The 16,901-nt window shown below is 37.9% G+C and overlaps 1 protein-coding gene across 2 annotated transcripts in view; it reads left to right on the top strand.

Annotated features, from left to right (window-relative positions):
• CDH12 (cadherin 12) overlaps window positions 1-16,901 on the top strand; it is a 160,121-nt gene that overhangs the window by 65,679 nt on the left and 77,541 nt on the right. The gene's annotated exons all lie outside the window — the stretch shown is intronic.

Here is a 16,901-nt window from a genome sequence, read left to right as displayed (position 1 = left end):
GCAGAGCTATGAGCAGCTAATAAAGAAATTATTCTATAATTCTCTGAAATAAAGTTTTCTGAACACAGTAATGGAGTACAGGAAATCAAAATAATATATACATTTTGGGTTTTTTTTGGATACAAGTGCCCTCATTTACTCTTTCATTACAGCACAGCTCAGTTGATTTTGGGACTTCTGTAGCAGTAATTTTTGATTTTCAAATATGATGACAGTCATTGCTAAATGCATTCTGTAGGTTAGCAGTGGCGTGGAAGACTCGGTTAATCAGTCAGTAGCTCCTCTGAAGATAACACAGGTGACCGTACCCATAGGGGTCTTTGAAGACAGCATATTCTGGCTCCTTCTGCCCATCTTGCTTGCCCTGCTACATTGCACTGCTTGTAACTTATCAGGTAACTGGATGAACTGGATATACTCCCAGAGCTCATTTCTGCATGAGTATTGTTGGACAGCATGCAGTCCATATGATACCTTGCTACTGCATGGTGGTCATGAAGAAAGTCAGAAGAAAGTTTGGGAACCATTACTTTATGAAAATTAACATCCATATCATCTGCATTATAGATGCAGTAGAGGAAAATATTCCAGAAGACTTTTCCAAAAATTTGTGTTTATCCTAAATAAACAAATGATATTCAAGGCAATGTAAAAGAATAAGTATAGTCCAGTAGGATTTTTCTTTGTGTGACCACAACCAGCAAGTGATGTGTGCTTATGAGTTTTCAGTGAGAAAATACTTAGAATTACTTAAAGACAGTAATTTGCAGCTGCAAAATTCAGTCACCGTTGGGAACCCCAATAGTCCCAAGCATGTAATAGAAACATATTGAAAGCGACAAAGAAAAATTAATTAGACATTTTTACATAATGGTCAAAGAGTGCATTCCCTCATTCAATGCAGCCTTCACATGCCTACTGAATTCTAAGAAAACCAGACTGTATTCTGCATTATATTTAGCTGCAATAACAAAGAAATGAATGAGCCTGTTTTCTCCACTGTCTTCCTATAAATTTCTTCCCAGCTAGCCCCCATTCACATGAATTATTGTTATTTTTCTTTTTTTTTACTTTCGATGATAAAAAAAGCAGAGGCCCATAGAGAAAGTGAAATGAATAAATTAAAACCCAGACAATTAGAAGTGGCCTGACACTGCTTAGATTTCTCATTAAAATTCCATATTGTTTGGCTAGTTGTGACATACACTCATTTTTGCCAGCCTCTTGACATGAAGCCTGTTGTTGGCACTAGATGCAATGGGGCCAGGAAAAAACTAGTTGTGGAGCAATGTCAATCATTTGATATGCAATACATTTCCAGAAAATACAATCTCACTTTTGTTCATCCATAATTGATTAAAAAGATTGAAATGTGTCAAAAATAGTTATTTTGAATATCACTACAAAATAAAATTAAAAAGAAGATGAAAAAAAGGGAAGTAGGCTGGTTAGAGTCGAAAATGACTGAGCAGCTGAATGTCAGTTGCATCCAGAAGCATTGCTTTCTGGGAAGGAGACAGACTATAAAAGAGCTTTCTTTTCTGTAGAGAGAAATTGAGAGAAAGCAGGAGCTGCTTCAGGGACATTTTATCAAGCCGGGCTTGGGCAAGGTTTGAGAGTGGAAGTCCCACAGGAGAAAGAGGCAGGTGGAAAAGGGAGATGGTTGCAGAAGAACCGGCACAGTAGGGCACGCGGCAGGAGAAACAAGGAGGATAAGCGAATGTAGTAAGTAAACATGGGAGAGTGCAGATTAGATTGGCTGAATTTGGAGCATAAACCCACTTTGCTCTGTGTGGCTCGCCAGCTGGACTCTATGGGAATGAGTATGGGAATAGGAATATGGCAGTCAAAGATTTAGGCCTCTGGAAATTGCAAAAGGTATGAGTCTTTTCAGCAGCCAAGGAGAAGACCTGCAATCAGTCTAGGTAAAGTATCACTATTCTCTAAAGAGGAGAGAATACTTTTAGCAGCTGGATGGAAGACTTGGAATTTTTATTGCTTTGGGTTTGGTTTTGCTATTAGACAGTAACTTGCCCTATGACCAGAAGCCTTAATAAGTTTGAGAGGAAAATCGAGAACTTACTGCTCTCAGATGCTGGAAATTTTAGCACGTCTTCCTGCAGCTGCAATGTGTACTTGCAAATGCACGTGCTCCACTTCATCTAAAGGGTTCCAGAGTTGTAAAAAAAAAAAAAAAAAAGAACAAAGTTATTCTGCTCAACTGGACTACAGTATCATCGTATGTAATATTCAGAATGATCTCATTTGCCATAGGTCTCTAGCAGTTAATAAAACAAAAATGAATGCTAAAAACAACTGCTGTCTTATGCCTGAGGCTTGTTACTAATTTTATCACCCTGTTGAATAATTTGGATCTCATTTCAGGGACTAGTTAAGTTGACAAATGTGATTGTGGCTCTTGGGGAAGAAATTGCTGTCAAAAATGTTTAGATTTAGGACATAGATAATAATTTATTAAAAGGGGTTTTTTTTGTCTCCTCTAGCATCCGTGATACACTTGCAGGTTTGAGGTACATTTCTAAAAACTTTTGAGAGTGGTCTGAGTCAGTTTCAACCGAATTTAGTGAAAGAACCCTGACTACCATGTTTTTGGAAGTGCTAAAAATCTTCAAGTTGATCTAAGTTAGAGAAATGATTCCTGTAAAAAGAAAACACACATAAAATATTCTTAAATGCTTTAGGATCTAAACAGATCTTTTTTTAAAGATGTTTAATGTTTAATGTTACTTCTCAAAGGCATACCACTTTGCAAAAGGGACCAAAATATTTTGAAATTGGATTTCTTGTGTGCATTAATAATGAGATGTATCTGTGACAGGTGACAGGAGGTTTTATATTTTAAGAGTTCCCACAGAGTTCAGTCACATATTTTGGATACAGAATGCATTGTCTGCATAGTTAATGATTTGAAGAAAACAATGTTTGCAGAATCATTCAAGCAATGTTTTGAGTCAATATTTCCACCAGAAAGGCTGCTCAAAATCAATCAATAGCTCACAAAATCCAGTTTGAAAATTTTAATTTTAATCCTATTCCTCTGGATAAGTATGAACATGACAGGAAACATCTGGTTTTATCTAGAGTGATAGAGCTAGATGGATTTCAAATTTCAAAACAACAGGGGTATCTAAATGTATGGTCCTTCGCTATCCAAGGTAATGAGAGCTCTGTTGCTAATTTTAGGATGAACAGGATCTCACCCTTCCCAAACAGGGCTTTACAATGGGAAATGCAGAATAACATGAGCTGAAATATTCTTAATTGGGAAAAAGATGAGGAGCATAGTTACATTTTGCCAGAAGATACACTCTTCGACTAGCTATGAGGAGGGTTTTGTTTGCCAGTCATGGTTAAAAGAAGAAGTTTTGAGAGTGGAGGTCTGGGCTTTTGATTCACCTCTGACACACAGGGAAGAGTGGCACATACGTGAATACAGCCTTTAATATCACCTAGAATAACCCCAGGACCACTGGCTAACTCATCACCAGATCTGGCATAATTCTAGTTTGCAGTTTTGCAGCCACAACCCACACAGTCAATAACATAGACTATCCCATGAGGATTTAGGCATTTGTTTTTAGATACAAGATGAATGAAGATTTAATGGATAAACGAACACTGTCTGCATTTTGGGGTGGGCAGGTACATTAACTTTTAGAGTGTCGAGATTGAAATCTCAAGTGCCTGAAGTTAAATAGTAAAACTTCAGCACCCACAATTAGGACACACTGATGAAAACAATACTAATTTTAAAATAGAGTAATCTTAGAGTAATAGTATTCACTAAGCAGAGGAGGAGGGGGTTTTGTCTCTTACTTCAAACATCCCTCCTCCCCATGTCTTCCATCACATTTCTTACTTGCCATGGTAGTAGTTTATGCTGGAATCACAGCACTGCCTTGAATCTCTCTTAAGAGATTAAAACTGAGTCGCAAAGGACAAGAGTGATACTAAAGGGTTTTTTGTGTTACTAAAGAGTTTATTCACTTGAAAGCTCAATTCCAGATATCTTGAAACTGTTTACCAGTTAGCTGATTGTACACACAAAAATGTTCTAGGAAAGGTTTTAATGCAATAGTCGGATTTATGTAGAAGATCCAACTTCTTTCTGTTTCTCTGCTAGCAGTGGTCTTATTCCACCTATTGTAGGTAAATGGCTGTCTTTCAGGCTCACTTGTTAATATTGTTCCATGTTGCTGAAAACAGTTAGATTTTCATTGATCAGGAGTGCTCATACAGAAGAAACTGAGAAGGAAAAAATGAAAGAAAGAGTGACATTGCATGAAAGTCAGGAAGCTGTCTTAGAAAACAGGCATGTAACCTTGTGAATAATTAAATAAATGAAATGTTAAAGTTTATAAGCAGTTACACGTATGAAATTTTCCAGAAAGGTGGGCAGTACAAATTTGAACCTCCTCAGGCCAAAAAAGGCAGCTGAATTGAGCACTCTTACAGCATATGTGAGTGTCTCTTCCACTCCTCATGCCATCCTGGAAACAAAGGCTTTCTTGCTCTTGCCTGTTTACCGTGCTCAAAACTGAAATGTTTTGCATGTATTGGAATGCTTGAAATTAACTTAAAATCACTTTTTTTTGTTTGTTCCAAAAGCTACACTTTATCTTTCAGATTTTAGCAAGGCAAACAAACAAGAAGAAAACCAGGCATTCGCACAGCCATAAGTTACAAGACACCTCCTAAAAGATCATAAAGTATTGTCCCAAATAAGCATTATTTTGTAATTGTCAGCTCTTGAGATAGTCGTTTGACTGCTTCTTGACTGTAGTGCATAATTCTTTCAAAGGTATGCCTTTAAGGAATTTGAAGAATGCGATATACTGCTTTATGTGTCTTCGATTGGGATAGTCTGGTGTTCTGCCCAATGCTACATTTCCAAATTATATATATTATTAAGTCATGACCAGTGATATAATAGAAGACCTCTGTATTATCACCATGCTATGGAGCACCAAAAATCACCGCATATTAAACTGTCTTAGAACAGCATCTACCACTGTAAGTGTGAAGGTTCGTGTTTCCATTTTATCATGGAGAATCTAAGAACTAGTGAAATACTTTGTTGACCAACAGTCTAGTATAGCAGTAAGAACAGGACAAGATCTCCTTGTTCCAGTCTTCTGCTTCAGTCACTGTCTTTCCTGATGATGAGAAAAACTCTGCCTGCAGTATCTTGAAACAGAGACGTGCTTAGTAAGGCAGAAAAGAGTGAAAAGCATGTTTCTGTGACCTTTTGGCAAAGAAAGTCCTCCTAGTTATGCCCGGAAAGTGCATTCCTCCAGTGAAACACTGACATTTTCTTTGGCTCACTGGGCTTTTCTTAAGAAAACTGGTTGTAAGTCAGTCCCTAGTCTGGCAGCACACAGGCTAGAAATTTGCCTGCTGTGAAGGACGCTTGAGGTTTTGTTTAATAATACTGTATTGTCAAAGCATTATACTGATCCAAATTATGAAGTAAATACAAAATTGGATTTACTGTTCAGATCAATAACAAATCAGACTGGTACACTAGAGGGTTGTAATACGATTTTAGTAAAAAAGCCAGAATGCAGACACATGAAAAGAAGGGGGTTGTCACACCAATATAAGATTTTTGAGACAGGAGAGTCATGCTCACAGCTAATTTTAAGTGGGTGTATTTGAAACTTCCATATGTTTAATCTGACCTTTGGGTTTGAATTTCTTCTCTCTCCTAATCACTAAAATATTCTATTTTCAGTGCTATGAAATTGGCTAAATGTGTATAGTAGTATTACCATAACATTTTCCATCTTCAGTTGAAACTTTATAGATTTTTGCTAATTAAGTTGCAACTGTTCCTTATGTGAAATAATAACGATACCCAGGTATTGTTATGATAGTATCTAAAGGCTCTGAAAAGGTTGGAGAAGTATTACTTCTGATGCTGTACAAAGAAAGAGTGCTACCTATGTCATACTAGACAGTAGTATGATGCAATAGAAATAGATCTGTGTGATGAAACAGTGAGTGCTGAGAACTTGGCATCCAGAGTATATCTACTCTCATGGTTTCACGTAAACTCTCATATGACCCCTTGCACTGAACACCTACCTATTAACAATTGCGTTGCATCAAGTGCATATCTACAGCATACCTTCCAGCTTAGCTTCACCGCAAAATAATCCAGTTTGGACACTTAAAGAGTGCTTCATATATTAACCAGAGCATAGTAAGTGGGGACGATTGAAAGATTTGCTTCAAAAGTGCACTCCTGAAGCAAATTTAGGCATTAACACAGAGGCACTTCTATCATAGCCACAAAAGCAAGGACATAGTAATACTCTGAGGGGAGGGATGTTTGTTTATACAGTGCACGGAATCACAAAGCTAGGGTTAGAAGGGATCTCAAATTCACTTAATGCATTTCCATGAGGATCAACCACATATATGCCATTCCTAATGAATGTCTAATCTGTTCTCAAGAACTTCCAAAGATAGTGACACTACAATCCCTCCAGAAAAATAATAAAATAAAATTAATTATGTGCTTACCATTAGCATTAGGGCTCTGTCTGAAGTCTGACCACTCTTAACCTGAATGCCTGCACTGTTTTCTGTTGCCAGCTGTATGTTCCACCTCTCTCAGGAGTTTCTGCTGCAAGGATGATTCAGCTGCTTGTGCAAAGTCCACTAAACTGCTGTGAATTATTAAGGAAATCTGAAGTTGACCTTGGTTTGTACTTTTGTAAGTGGCTGGGTCATTTCTACAGCAGGGATGGGATTTCTGAGAGGGAACAGAAAGCCCAGCTGAGGAGAAGAGTCACCACAGTCAGCCCTGTGCAAGCTGTCTCTGTTCATCCATCAAAAACCTCTATCTCCCTTGCTGTATGTTCAGTTCATTACTCCTTACCCTGTTCCTGTAGAAAGGGAAATTAGTTCATTAGCTTTGTTTTAGGAAGGCCCGACTATTGTGGTAAAAGGTAAGAGATATTTAGAAAGGATATGATGGCCTGTGTTTCAGAGTTTAAATCAATCACTGCTAGGAATCAGACCAGGACTTACATAGGGCCATGTTATCCTGAGTATTTTCAAATGATGGATTTCTTCCACCTTTTTTTCTGAAATACCGTTTGTGATGGAGGCTGAGCCTGATGTCACTTGGAGTAACAATGCCTCTTTTACCATTTTTATTATTCTTGCAAAGGAGTTTGCACAAGGGGAGCCTTTTGTCAGGCCTGAGGACATCCATGAAGTCCTGTTCTGAAGCCCCTATAGTGAGGCCCCTATCATGGGTATGTGGAGTTACTGTCCCCTATCATCACTGAAGATTAGTGTAGTTGGATGTTGATGTAGGAAGCTATGTAGAATAGTATAGAAATTATGAATTAAGTCACTGAATGGATCAGATGACATTTTAAAATTTAATGCAAATGTATAGAGTAAAATACTATGGATTTTTCAGTGCTTTGATCTAGAAGTAGCAGAAAAGTCTTCAAAGCCATATTCTGATTAAATAATTAAAGAAAAATCAGCACTTTTCACAGACTATCACATTGCATACTAGATTGTGCAGAAGTCACTGTTGTGTTCTGAGGTTATTTTTGCATGTTATGATGTCTCTGCCTGATCCAAGTTTGCCCTTAGGAGATTTGTAGATTTTAAATAGGAGAAAAGATCTAAAGGTAAATACAAAACAAGTGAAGGAAAAAAATATTCATGAAGACTGCTCTGCATCCTTCTTGAGAGATTTAGCCACAACACTTTAAGTAGGTAGGAAGAGATGTGATGCAGGCAAAACAAAATTTAAAAGTGCTCAGTCATCAACCTCTCCCAATCTCTTTTCTTTGAAATGTCACCAGATTAATATGAAATTTGGTTACCAAAATCTCATTCTAAGTGCATGACTCTATTAAAATACAACTGGCCAAAAGGTCCTGATAAACTTCTTTCTGTCATTCAAAACTAAAAAGATTTTTTCACTAAATTCTGATGTAGAAATGAACTTTATTTGGGTAAAGATGCCTGGGTGAACATAGAATTAAATCATTTCTAACCAGGTCCAAGATCTGGTAAAAATAAATGAAACAAACCAGCCTCCATATACCATCTAAACATCTACTGAGAATCAAAACAAAGTCCCTTTAACTGACATTCAGTATGAATGACATTTATTTCACACTAATTTTTTCTTGTGTCCTGTGTAAAACTCAAGTTTTCTTATTACTACATTCTGAATAAATCATTTGACATTTGAAGAACTGATGTGTGAAACTGCAGCTCATGAAAACTTCAAACAGTAAAATAATGGAAGTACACTATGACGTGCTTTCTCCTGAATTCTTTGTGTGATGTCCACCATTTTTGGCGTACTTTTTTTGGGGGGGCGGGAAGGAGGGGAGGAGGAGTGTCATAATTTCAAGACCTTTGCCACACCTTAAGAATCTCCAGGAGCTATTCCATGAGAAAAGTGAATGTCGTTTCCTGGATTGCATAAAATGCTTCTTTTCCTGATAGTCTTTCATCTGGCACTAGAAGGACCTATGTTGTTGAAAGGCATGCAGCTGGTATTAACAAGTGCTGTACAGCTAAACATCATGACAACCATCAAGTTGCATTAGCATTCAAAAGCTAGGAATCAATTCCAGTAAATCACTTTCCTCACTCAAACTGAGCTTAATACTTAGCCTTTTCTTTGAACATTTGCATCTGAAAAACATGTTGATCACACTGAAACCACTTTACGGATTAATAAATGAATAGCAACTCTTTGTGCTATTATTCTGGGGTTGACTCTTTTTTCCTCAAACTCTTAAGATTTCAGTGCATCAAGTATGGCTAACATCTATTATTCCACAATTTCATTGAAGAAAATATTTACTTCCCAGGGCACATCTAGTTTCATACAGTGTTTTTGGCAAAGTTCAGACATAGCATCTGATATCAGAAAGGTTCTTTCTTCTAATACAACTTACACCACCTCCTGCAAAACATAAACTAAACCAACAAAAGCATGCTTTTATCAGCACAGAGACATCTACAGTAGGGTTTGCAGCATAGCTATCATGATTAGGGTGTACGTTATTTTTATCTCCCATCCTACCATGATTATACTGCAAATTAAGTCCTGTTGATCATGCCTGAAAGTTATCAAGTTGTCAAGATAAAAAAAAAAGTCAAAGCAAGCTTCTCTATTTCTAAATTCATATATGTGAAAGAATTCTGTCATATGAAAGAGAAAACAATCCACAGACTTGAAAACAGAAAGGAAAAATCACTCTCAAGAGATGTATTTCTCAAATGGATGGATATTAAGCTTAGTATTTGCTAATTGGTTCTTGTGCTGCTCTTGTGCATTATTTCCAGCAGTTACTTTACCAGGCTACTCCTTTATGTGCGTACTGGGTATAGACTATTAGCTGCTATTTCAAGCTCCTCGTTTTCTTCAGAAGTGCAACCTCTGTAAACATTATCACAGCCTTGGGACTATGTAAGCAGCTGGATGTTTTTATACACAAATAAATAGCCTATATTAATAAAAAAAAATAAATTAAATAAATATTCAATGCTAACAGAGTCGTTATTAGCTTAGCCAGATTGTGTGCCCTTAGTGGTTTAACTCTGGCAGACCCCAACAGATGAGGGTAGGAAAAAAAAAGGGAAAATAAAATAATTGCTTTGCTGATTTCCAAGCTAAATAATTATCTAAAAAACCCACAGCTGTAGGTTTCCCCTGTTTACTCTCATCATCCATGAGGGAGACAGGGATGGCCAGGAGAAAGGGACTAATTAATTAATTTGCAAGAAAGACTTTGAGAGGCAAAAACATTGTGGGCAATAAAATGTGCTGACTCTTTCTAAAACCTTAGTTCTACTTTATAAAGCATTTACGGCATAAGGAAGGAGAAACAAAAAAATCTTTCTCCTTCACAATGCTATGTCTTCCAATTTGCCAGGAAAAAAACCTCAACACTTAAAGCACTGTTTTCCAGATGAGATCAGAGTGGGTATGTGGTTCAGCTTAACAAAGCCAGCTTCCATACTCCCTGGATTGTTGCCACTGTAAATCAAATGTTATTCTAGAGATACTAGAAATATGTTTGATTATGCATTAAATGCTGAGACTTGCAGCAGCTGCTTTTAGTTACCAGCACAGCAGAAGTATTAGCAAAAAGCTGCCATTCTTCATCAATTACAACAGGGAATGGCAGTATTGCTTTTGTGGACATGGCTGCTTCTGACAGCTGAGAGAAAAAAATATATATGTTCAGTGTGATATCCGGAATGCAAAACAGGAGAAAAGTGTGCTTCCCTGATTGTGTCTAGTATGCATGATATTGATGGAGCCAGCAAGCTTGTGTTATTATCAGGGCTGCACAGCCATGAATACATAAATTGGAAACTGGCTTTTCCAAGTAAAATATGCCTTCCTCACATTACTTTTGTGGGAGTCAGCTTCAGGAGTATATCTTCAAAACATATTATTGGTAATTTCTTCTATAAAGGATAAGCCCCAAAAGGGCAACGTCAGCATCTTTCTTTACGTGTTCTCCCAGTACTGGAGCTTTGCTAAAACTGCTAGTGGCAGGTCAGGGGAATATTTATTGAGACAGGGGATCTCCTGATCTGAATTGCAATGTAGTGCTGCGGCGAGTCATAAATTCAGTTTTCCTTTCCCCCCCACCCCCCCCAAAAAAAAAAGAAAACACAAGAAATGTAGGTGTTGATTATGCTTTTTCTTGAATTCTGAGAAGAGGATGGACATTATTCGGCTTGTCAAGGTGTTATTCTTGGAATTATTTAGGAAGAATATTGCGCAAAGTAATGAGTTTCTATGCCAGCAGCTATGCCCCTCCTTCCTCCTGCCCATATAAAAAATGTTTGCACAGTCGTCTGATTTCTTTCAAAAGTACTAGGTACCAACAACTCCCAGCAGAGTGACAAAAACACGAAATCATACATGTGGTAGGGGAGATGTTGTACAGCAAGATGATGACAGCTCTTCTAACCCTACAAGAAAATCATGTTGAGGAAAAAAAAAATAAGAAAAAGAAAACTTATAGCAGAAGATCTGCTATTTGATCTTTACTCACCATGAGTAGACGCAGCTACCTTGATACTGATTTAAAAAAGCAAATTCTATGAAAATTCACATACAATGTCTCATACTCATTTCCTACTAACGAAAGACAGGAAAAAAAGGTGAACAAGACATACAGTAAAATCACAGCCCTGGACTTCAAAGAGGAGACTTGAGCTTGTTCAGGAATCTGCTTGGCAGGATCCCATAGGAGCATCCAAAGAGGTTGTAGGATCTCTGTCATCATTGGGGATATTCAAAATTTGGCTGGACAAGGGCCTGAGCTACCTGCTCTGACTGAACCTCTGATCTACATGGAGTGGAGAGAGGCTCCAGCCAGAGCCTGTGGAACACTTAGAACATGCTGAAGTCCTGCTCTCACCTGCAGTATCCCTTCCCTTCTCAATTACCCCCAAACCTTACTGCTCCCATCCAGCCCTCTCTTGCCTCTTCAAAGCCTCAAAGCAGGTCCCCCTCACTTTTTGTGGAAAATAATGCACTACCACTACTTAACTGAATTTTGGCATTTATTACCAAACTTAATGGGATTTGCAGGCCTAGTGAAAGCTGGTCTTAATGAGAAAAGACTTGACATATCGCCATCTCCTTTTTTCTTCATCTTTACAATTCTATTGACTATACATTATTTTTGCAAGAATCATGTCTAAATAAGTCTGCTGTTTTATTCTCCTAGCCTTGAATCCTCTCATTTTCCTCTACAGTGAAATAACCAATTTATCTGTCCCAGTTGAGTTTTGTGAATTCTTGGTCATGCCCTTCAGTTCAAGGAACTAAACATAAGAAATTAAGATTTCCTGCTTAGTTTTTTTGGAAGCCAACAATAGCTCCACAGCCAGCAAGATACCCCATCTACACTTTGTTGATGGCAAAACTTACTTCCAGGTTGAAAGAGTACGAAAGGTCAATATTTTAATCTTTTATAAGAAAAAAACATACCTTATATGATAAGGTATTTCCAAACAACAAAAAATATTGTATTTTTTTTGTTCATTTGATTACTCCATGTAGTAATGTAAGTACATATTTTAATTAAGATGTAATGAACTATAGTAAATGTGATCCTCCATCACTACCTTTGTGCATTAAAGATTTACAGTTGTAGCGCCCTGTATTATTGCTTGGAAAAAAATAATTAGATTTCAGAGTCTACTTTTAAAAATATATTGGTTTTATGCTTTGCAATAAAATAGAAAGCTTGTTAGATACAATGAGCAATGCTTGATAATACTGCAAGGATGAAAAACCAATTTCAGAAAACCTGTTTAGAACATTAGGTATGTATTTAAGTTAGTAAATGACTGGAGGCACATTAAAAAAACATGCTTGACCTCTCATAAAAATATAAGCTTTACATATTATCTGTTTGTTGTAAAAGATCTGACAGATAAATTAATACAGTTGAAACTGCTGTCACTGTGAAATGGATTATTTTTCATATTCAGTGCCTGCTATTTATCAGGCTAAAATATGACTTTGAATGTCTGCCTTAATAAAACTCAGTTTATAAATTATCATTTCTTCCTTCTTTTGTGTAATAAGGTTGAATTACCTGGAACACATACCTAAGAATATCTAAACTAATATTTTTAGGCAACTAAGAATTGGTATGTGCAGGGATCTTCAGGCATCTGGGTCGGTGGCAGAATTTTCAGGCAAGCTGATGGCCTCTGTCTGCTTCCTTCACCTTGCAACGTCACATTTTTATGTGAGAACTTAGAAACAGGTATGGATTCAGCAATGGTGTTTCACATGCCTACCTGTGCATCACCAGTACATGCAGACCAGTGCTACCAGGCTCCCTCTGCCCAGCCCCTGGCTGCAAAGCGAGCTGCAGTGCCTGGCGTCAATGTGGATGCCTACATGGTAGGAGTCTAATAATAGGTGACGTGAGCTCACCTGTAAGTATCATCATGAAAGCACTCATTCTGGCTCATGCTCTTTGAGCAAATCTTTGTTCTGGTAAATAATTTCTAGTTTGGAAGCTGCTGACGGTGATGTAGCAGGAGCTGCTTGCTGGTCATAGTGGTTTTGGAAGGAAAGGGAGCTGGTCACTGCTGTGTAAAAAGGATATTGATTGGTTTTAAGCTGCTGTTGCTAGGGGTTAGGAAACAAATGATGGAATAGGAGATGAGCTCCAAAATCCATTCCCAACCGCAGTAGCTTTGCTTTGAATATGCAAGAATAAACAAACACGTTTACTGCTATATCTGTTGTTTCAGTCTCCTGAGACACTGTATGGATTAAATTTATGAAAAATTACCGACTTTGCTTATTAAAAATCCTCCTACTAACACATTCAATACCTCACATGACAACATCTTAAATATGTGTGAGTATTTACGTCATAACAAGAAAAATTAAGGTTGCTTGAATATCATAATTCAGCATTTCTTACCTAAACCTGTTTGAACTTAAGAGAAGATGATGAATATACTGAGTAGGTAGTTCTTGATTTGTGTTAATTTAGTATACTTTGTAAAGTTTCTCTTACTCTGAAGTGTTACCAATCCATGCATTCACTTGTAAATCATAGAATCATAGAATGGTTTGGGTTGGAAGGGACCTTAAAGATCATCTAGTTCCAACCCCCCTGCCATGGGCAGGGACACTTTCCACTAAATCAGGTTGCTCAAAGCCCCATCCAACCTGGCCTTCAACACTTCCAGGGATGGGGCATCCATCCAGAAGTGAGCTTCTAAGGATTAAAAGAAAAGCTCTGATAGTGATAAATACAGGTGCAGAATTGTAACTGAAATGGATAGAAAATAAGCATTGGTATTTAACTAACAGCTTAAGTACTTAAGAGGCACAATGCTTTCTTCTTAATTTCCTTAAAATCAAATCACATTTATGATTTATTTCATCTCACTGCAGCTTCAATGTATCGGTTAATATTGATTTCAAATCTCAAGATCAGTATAATATTAGGTTTAAGAATTCTTCTTTTTTAAAAGAGCTGGCATATAGACTTATGTGATTCACCCTCTTGAGGTGATGGCCAGTGCTTTGTGTGACAGGTCTGCTGTTTCTATCAGATAGTCTCAAGTGTTTGAGAGATCTTTGTTATGGTGTTTGCAAGTTCTCTGTTGATAACCTGTGAGAAGGCAGGTGTTGTGGCTAGCCTTCCAGAAACATTCAATTTTTAAATCCTGACCTTTGGTAGGTCTTCTCAGTGCTCAGCACTTCAGAAAATAAATGCACTTACGAAGAAGCTTAACTTTCTGCCCTTGTGTTTGTAAATCTTGGTCTGCCTGTCTTGTTCCCTTATGGAGAAAGTTGCTCCCTTCAAGGTGCAAAGCAAAGGTCTTGGTAACATAATGATAAAATTTCGTCAATTCATACTCAGAAGAAAAACTAAAATCAGCTCCCTTAAGTAGCAACCAGTGTGTCATCAGAAGCATGAGTCCTGGCCCAAGGGGAGACTTGGGAATGTGTGACAGCACTGCCTTTTTTTTGGCAGAAGTGCAGGCTATTGTCCTAAACCAGTCCTGAAGCAGCACACTTGTCAGCCAGAGCACTCAGTCACCCAGTTCCAGTTCAGACCTCAGCATCTGAGAATCTGTTGCTTTGCTCCAGCACTTCAGAGGAAAGCAAAACTCACTAGTTAAGGTCAGAACACAGTGGAAAACTGAACAATTTGGTAAGGAGGAAAGAAGGCAGCAACTATGTTAAAAGGTAGCATTTCTTTTCACTGGAAAAAGTAGACTGGATTTTTTAGGTTGTAAGGATAGCGAGATACTGTAGCAATGAAGGAAGTCAACTGTGCGTATGCTGGGAAGGGATGTTGTACTGTACAGTGAGTGAACAGGATATTTTTTGTCAACGTAATTGTTCCAAAAGGAAGAGGTCTTGCTTTTTCTTCCACAACAGTAAGGGCCCAAACGTGGCACGTACAGTGAAGGTACAGTTTTTCGAGGGAAGGGGGGAAAAATTTGAAAGCTACCATTTCCTTCTCCATCTTGGTCACTGGAGTAGAACTAAGTTATTGCTGTGGCTCCCTGAATTTCTGGAGAAGACGACAGGGCTGAAAGTGGGAGATCCTCTTACAAAGATATTCCTTATGGGCAGGAACAGATGAAAGCCATCAAATGCTCTACAGGTATTAGATAGTTTCTGTCATTCCAGTAGGAAAATGTATTCCTCCAGCTGGGCTTGTCTAAGCTATTTAATGTATAGTCAGTTATGGTTATGTGTTATGTAAAGAAAGGCACAAGTGTTTGAGTAGGCACTGCTTCCACAATTTTTATACTGAACCTGGACTTTGGTCTTCTCTAACACATATCATTCTTCACCCTTCACATCCAGAATATCAAGAGAGTAACCTCAGGCTTTTAGTTAACTGAATCCATCTCAGTGGTTTATTTTCATTCATTTATTCATCGCTAATCTTTTCTTTCTTTTAGAAGTTGATTTTAATGAAACTTGCCCTCAGCTTAAAAACATGATCAGCCTATTGACTTTAAAAAGTGATTGTTAGTCAAATAACACTTATATTTCTGTGTCTTCTTCAGGAGATAGAAATAATAACTCTTGGAATATCTTTTAATTCTCTATTGTTCAATAAACAACTGTAACAGGAGCAGTCTTGTATGACCAGCCATCATGCAGCAAGTATTTTTACAATGTTAATTTCAAACCCTTCAGCACCACTGTCAATCCTCATATGAAGAGATGGGGTGGGGGGTGGGGACTGAAAAAAAAATCCTGCAAACAGCTACCTTTGCTATCAGTTTCTTTCCTGTCTAAGTCGTAGGACCTTTCACATGGAGCATCTCTCAGTGAGGCACTCTCAGAAATAAACTTCGACAAGTCCACTGAGGTTAATTTTAGATTGTGAACATCCTTTGGAACTTGCCAGTTTTCATTACAGAAAAGTAGCAGTCTTGAAGCACTTGCAGTATTCCACGGATATTCTCGAAAAAATGTCAGATGACCTCCAAATGCAGAACAATTCTTAAAACAGAAATGGTGGGGATAACGCTCCTCCCTGTGCTGTTTCTCATGTAGGTTGTCTTAATCCTCACTCGCTCCAAATCAGCATTGCAAATTCCAACAGTCATTTGTACAGATCACAGGAAACAGTTAATTCTTCAAAGCTGATGGGAAAGCCTAAATACGTGGCTGTTTGTTTTGCTGAAGACTATAGTTTGAACACTATTTTCTTTATGGGGCAGTGGGGAAATGCAGGTAAATTGCTCAGCAGCCAGCAGGAGGGACAAGACATTTCTGCAAGACTATTGCCATTTACAGTGAGTTTTCTGTCGTCATGTGCATTTCTTTTGCTGCATGGGTCCCCTTTAAGTTGGAATATAAAGCAAACTGCACTAGATCTGGTCTATAACCATGGCTGAAAATAGAGTGTCAAGGGGAGGTTCTTCCTCCACAGTACTTCTGTTTCCTGCTGAGCTGTATTGGAAAGTCAAGAAGACTCAAGTCTGGATTTTGAGGACAACAGGCTGAACCAAACACTTAACTTCATTCTACAATGGGAATGTGAATTCCACCTTTAGGACACTGCAATATAGTTTTTTAAGGTACTTAGAGATTGGTTCACTGGCAGACTCAGGAGTTGCTTGACCAAACACTTGCTTTAAAGGCAACTCACATATTTCACGTCCACAATTGTCTACCTTTTCACAAAACTGTGGAATATACTTTTTTTTCAAAATCCAGTGTTGCGCTTCCCCAGACCTCCATTCTATATGTGTTGGGTAAAAAGTTTTTGTAAATAATGCATGCATCATAAACTGTTTATAAATATCTTCTGATGGTGGGCTGCTTCCCCTTTACTTCCCATTAGGCCTCA

The sequence above is a fragment of the Gymnogyps californianus genome, chromosome 2 (assembly GCF_018139145.2).
Source record: "Gymnogyps californianus isolate 813 chromosome 2, ASM1813914v2, whole genome shotgun sequence".
Lineage (NCBI taxonomy): Eukaryota > Metazoa > Chordata > Aves > Accipitriformes > Cathartidae > Gymnogyps > Gymnogyps californianus.
The sequence above is the reverse complement of the archived record's forward strand: the minus strand, read 5'-3'. Positions and strand labels throughout refer to the sequence as shown.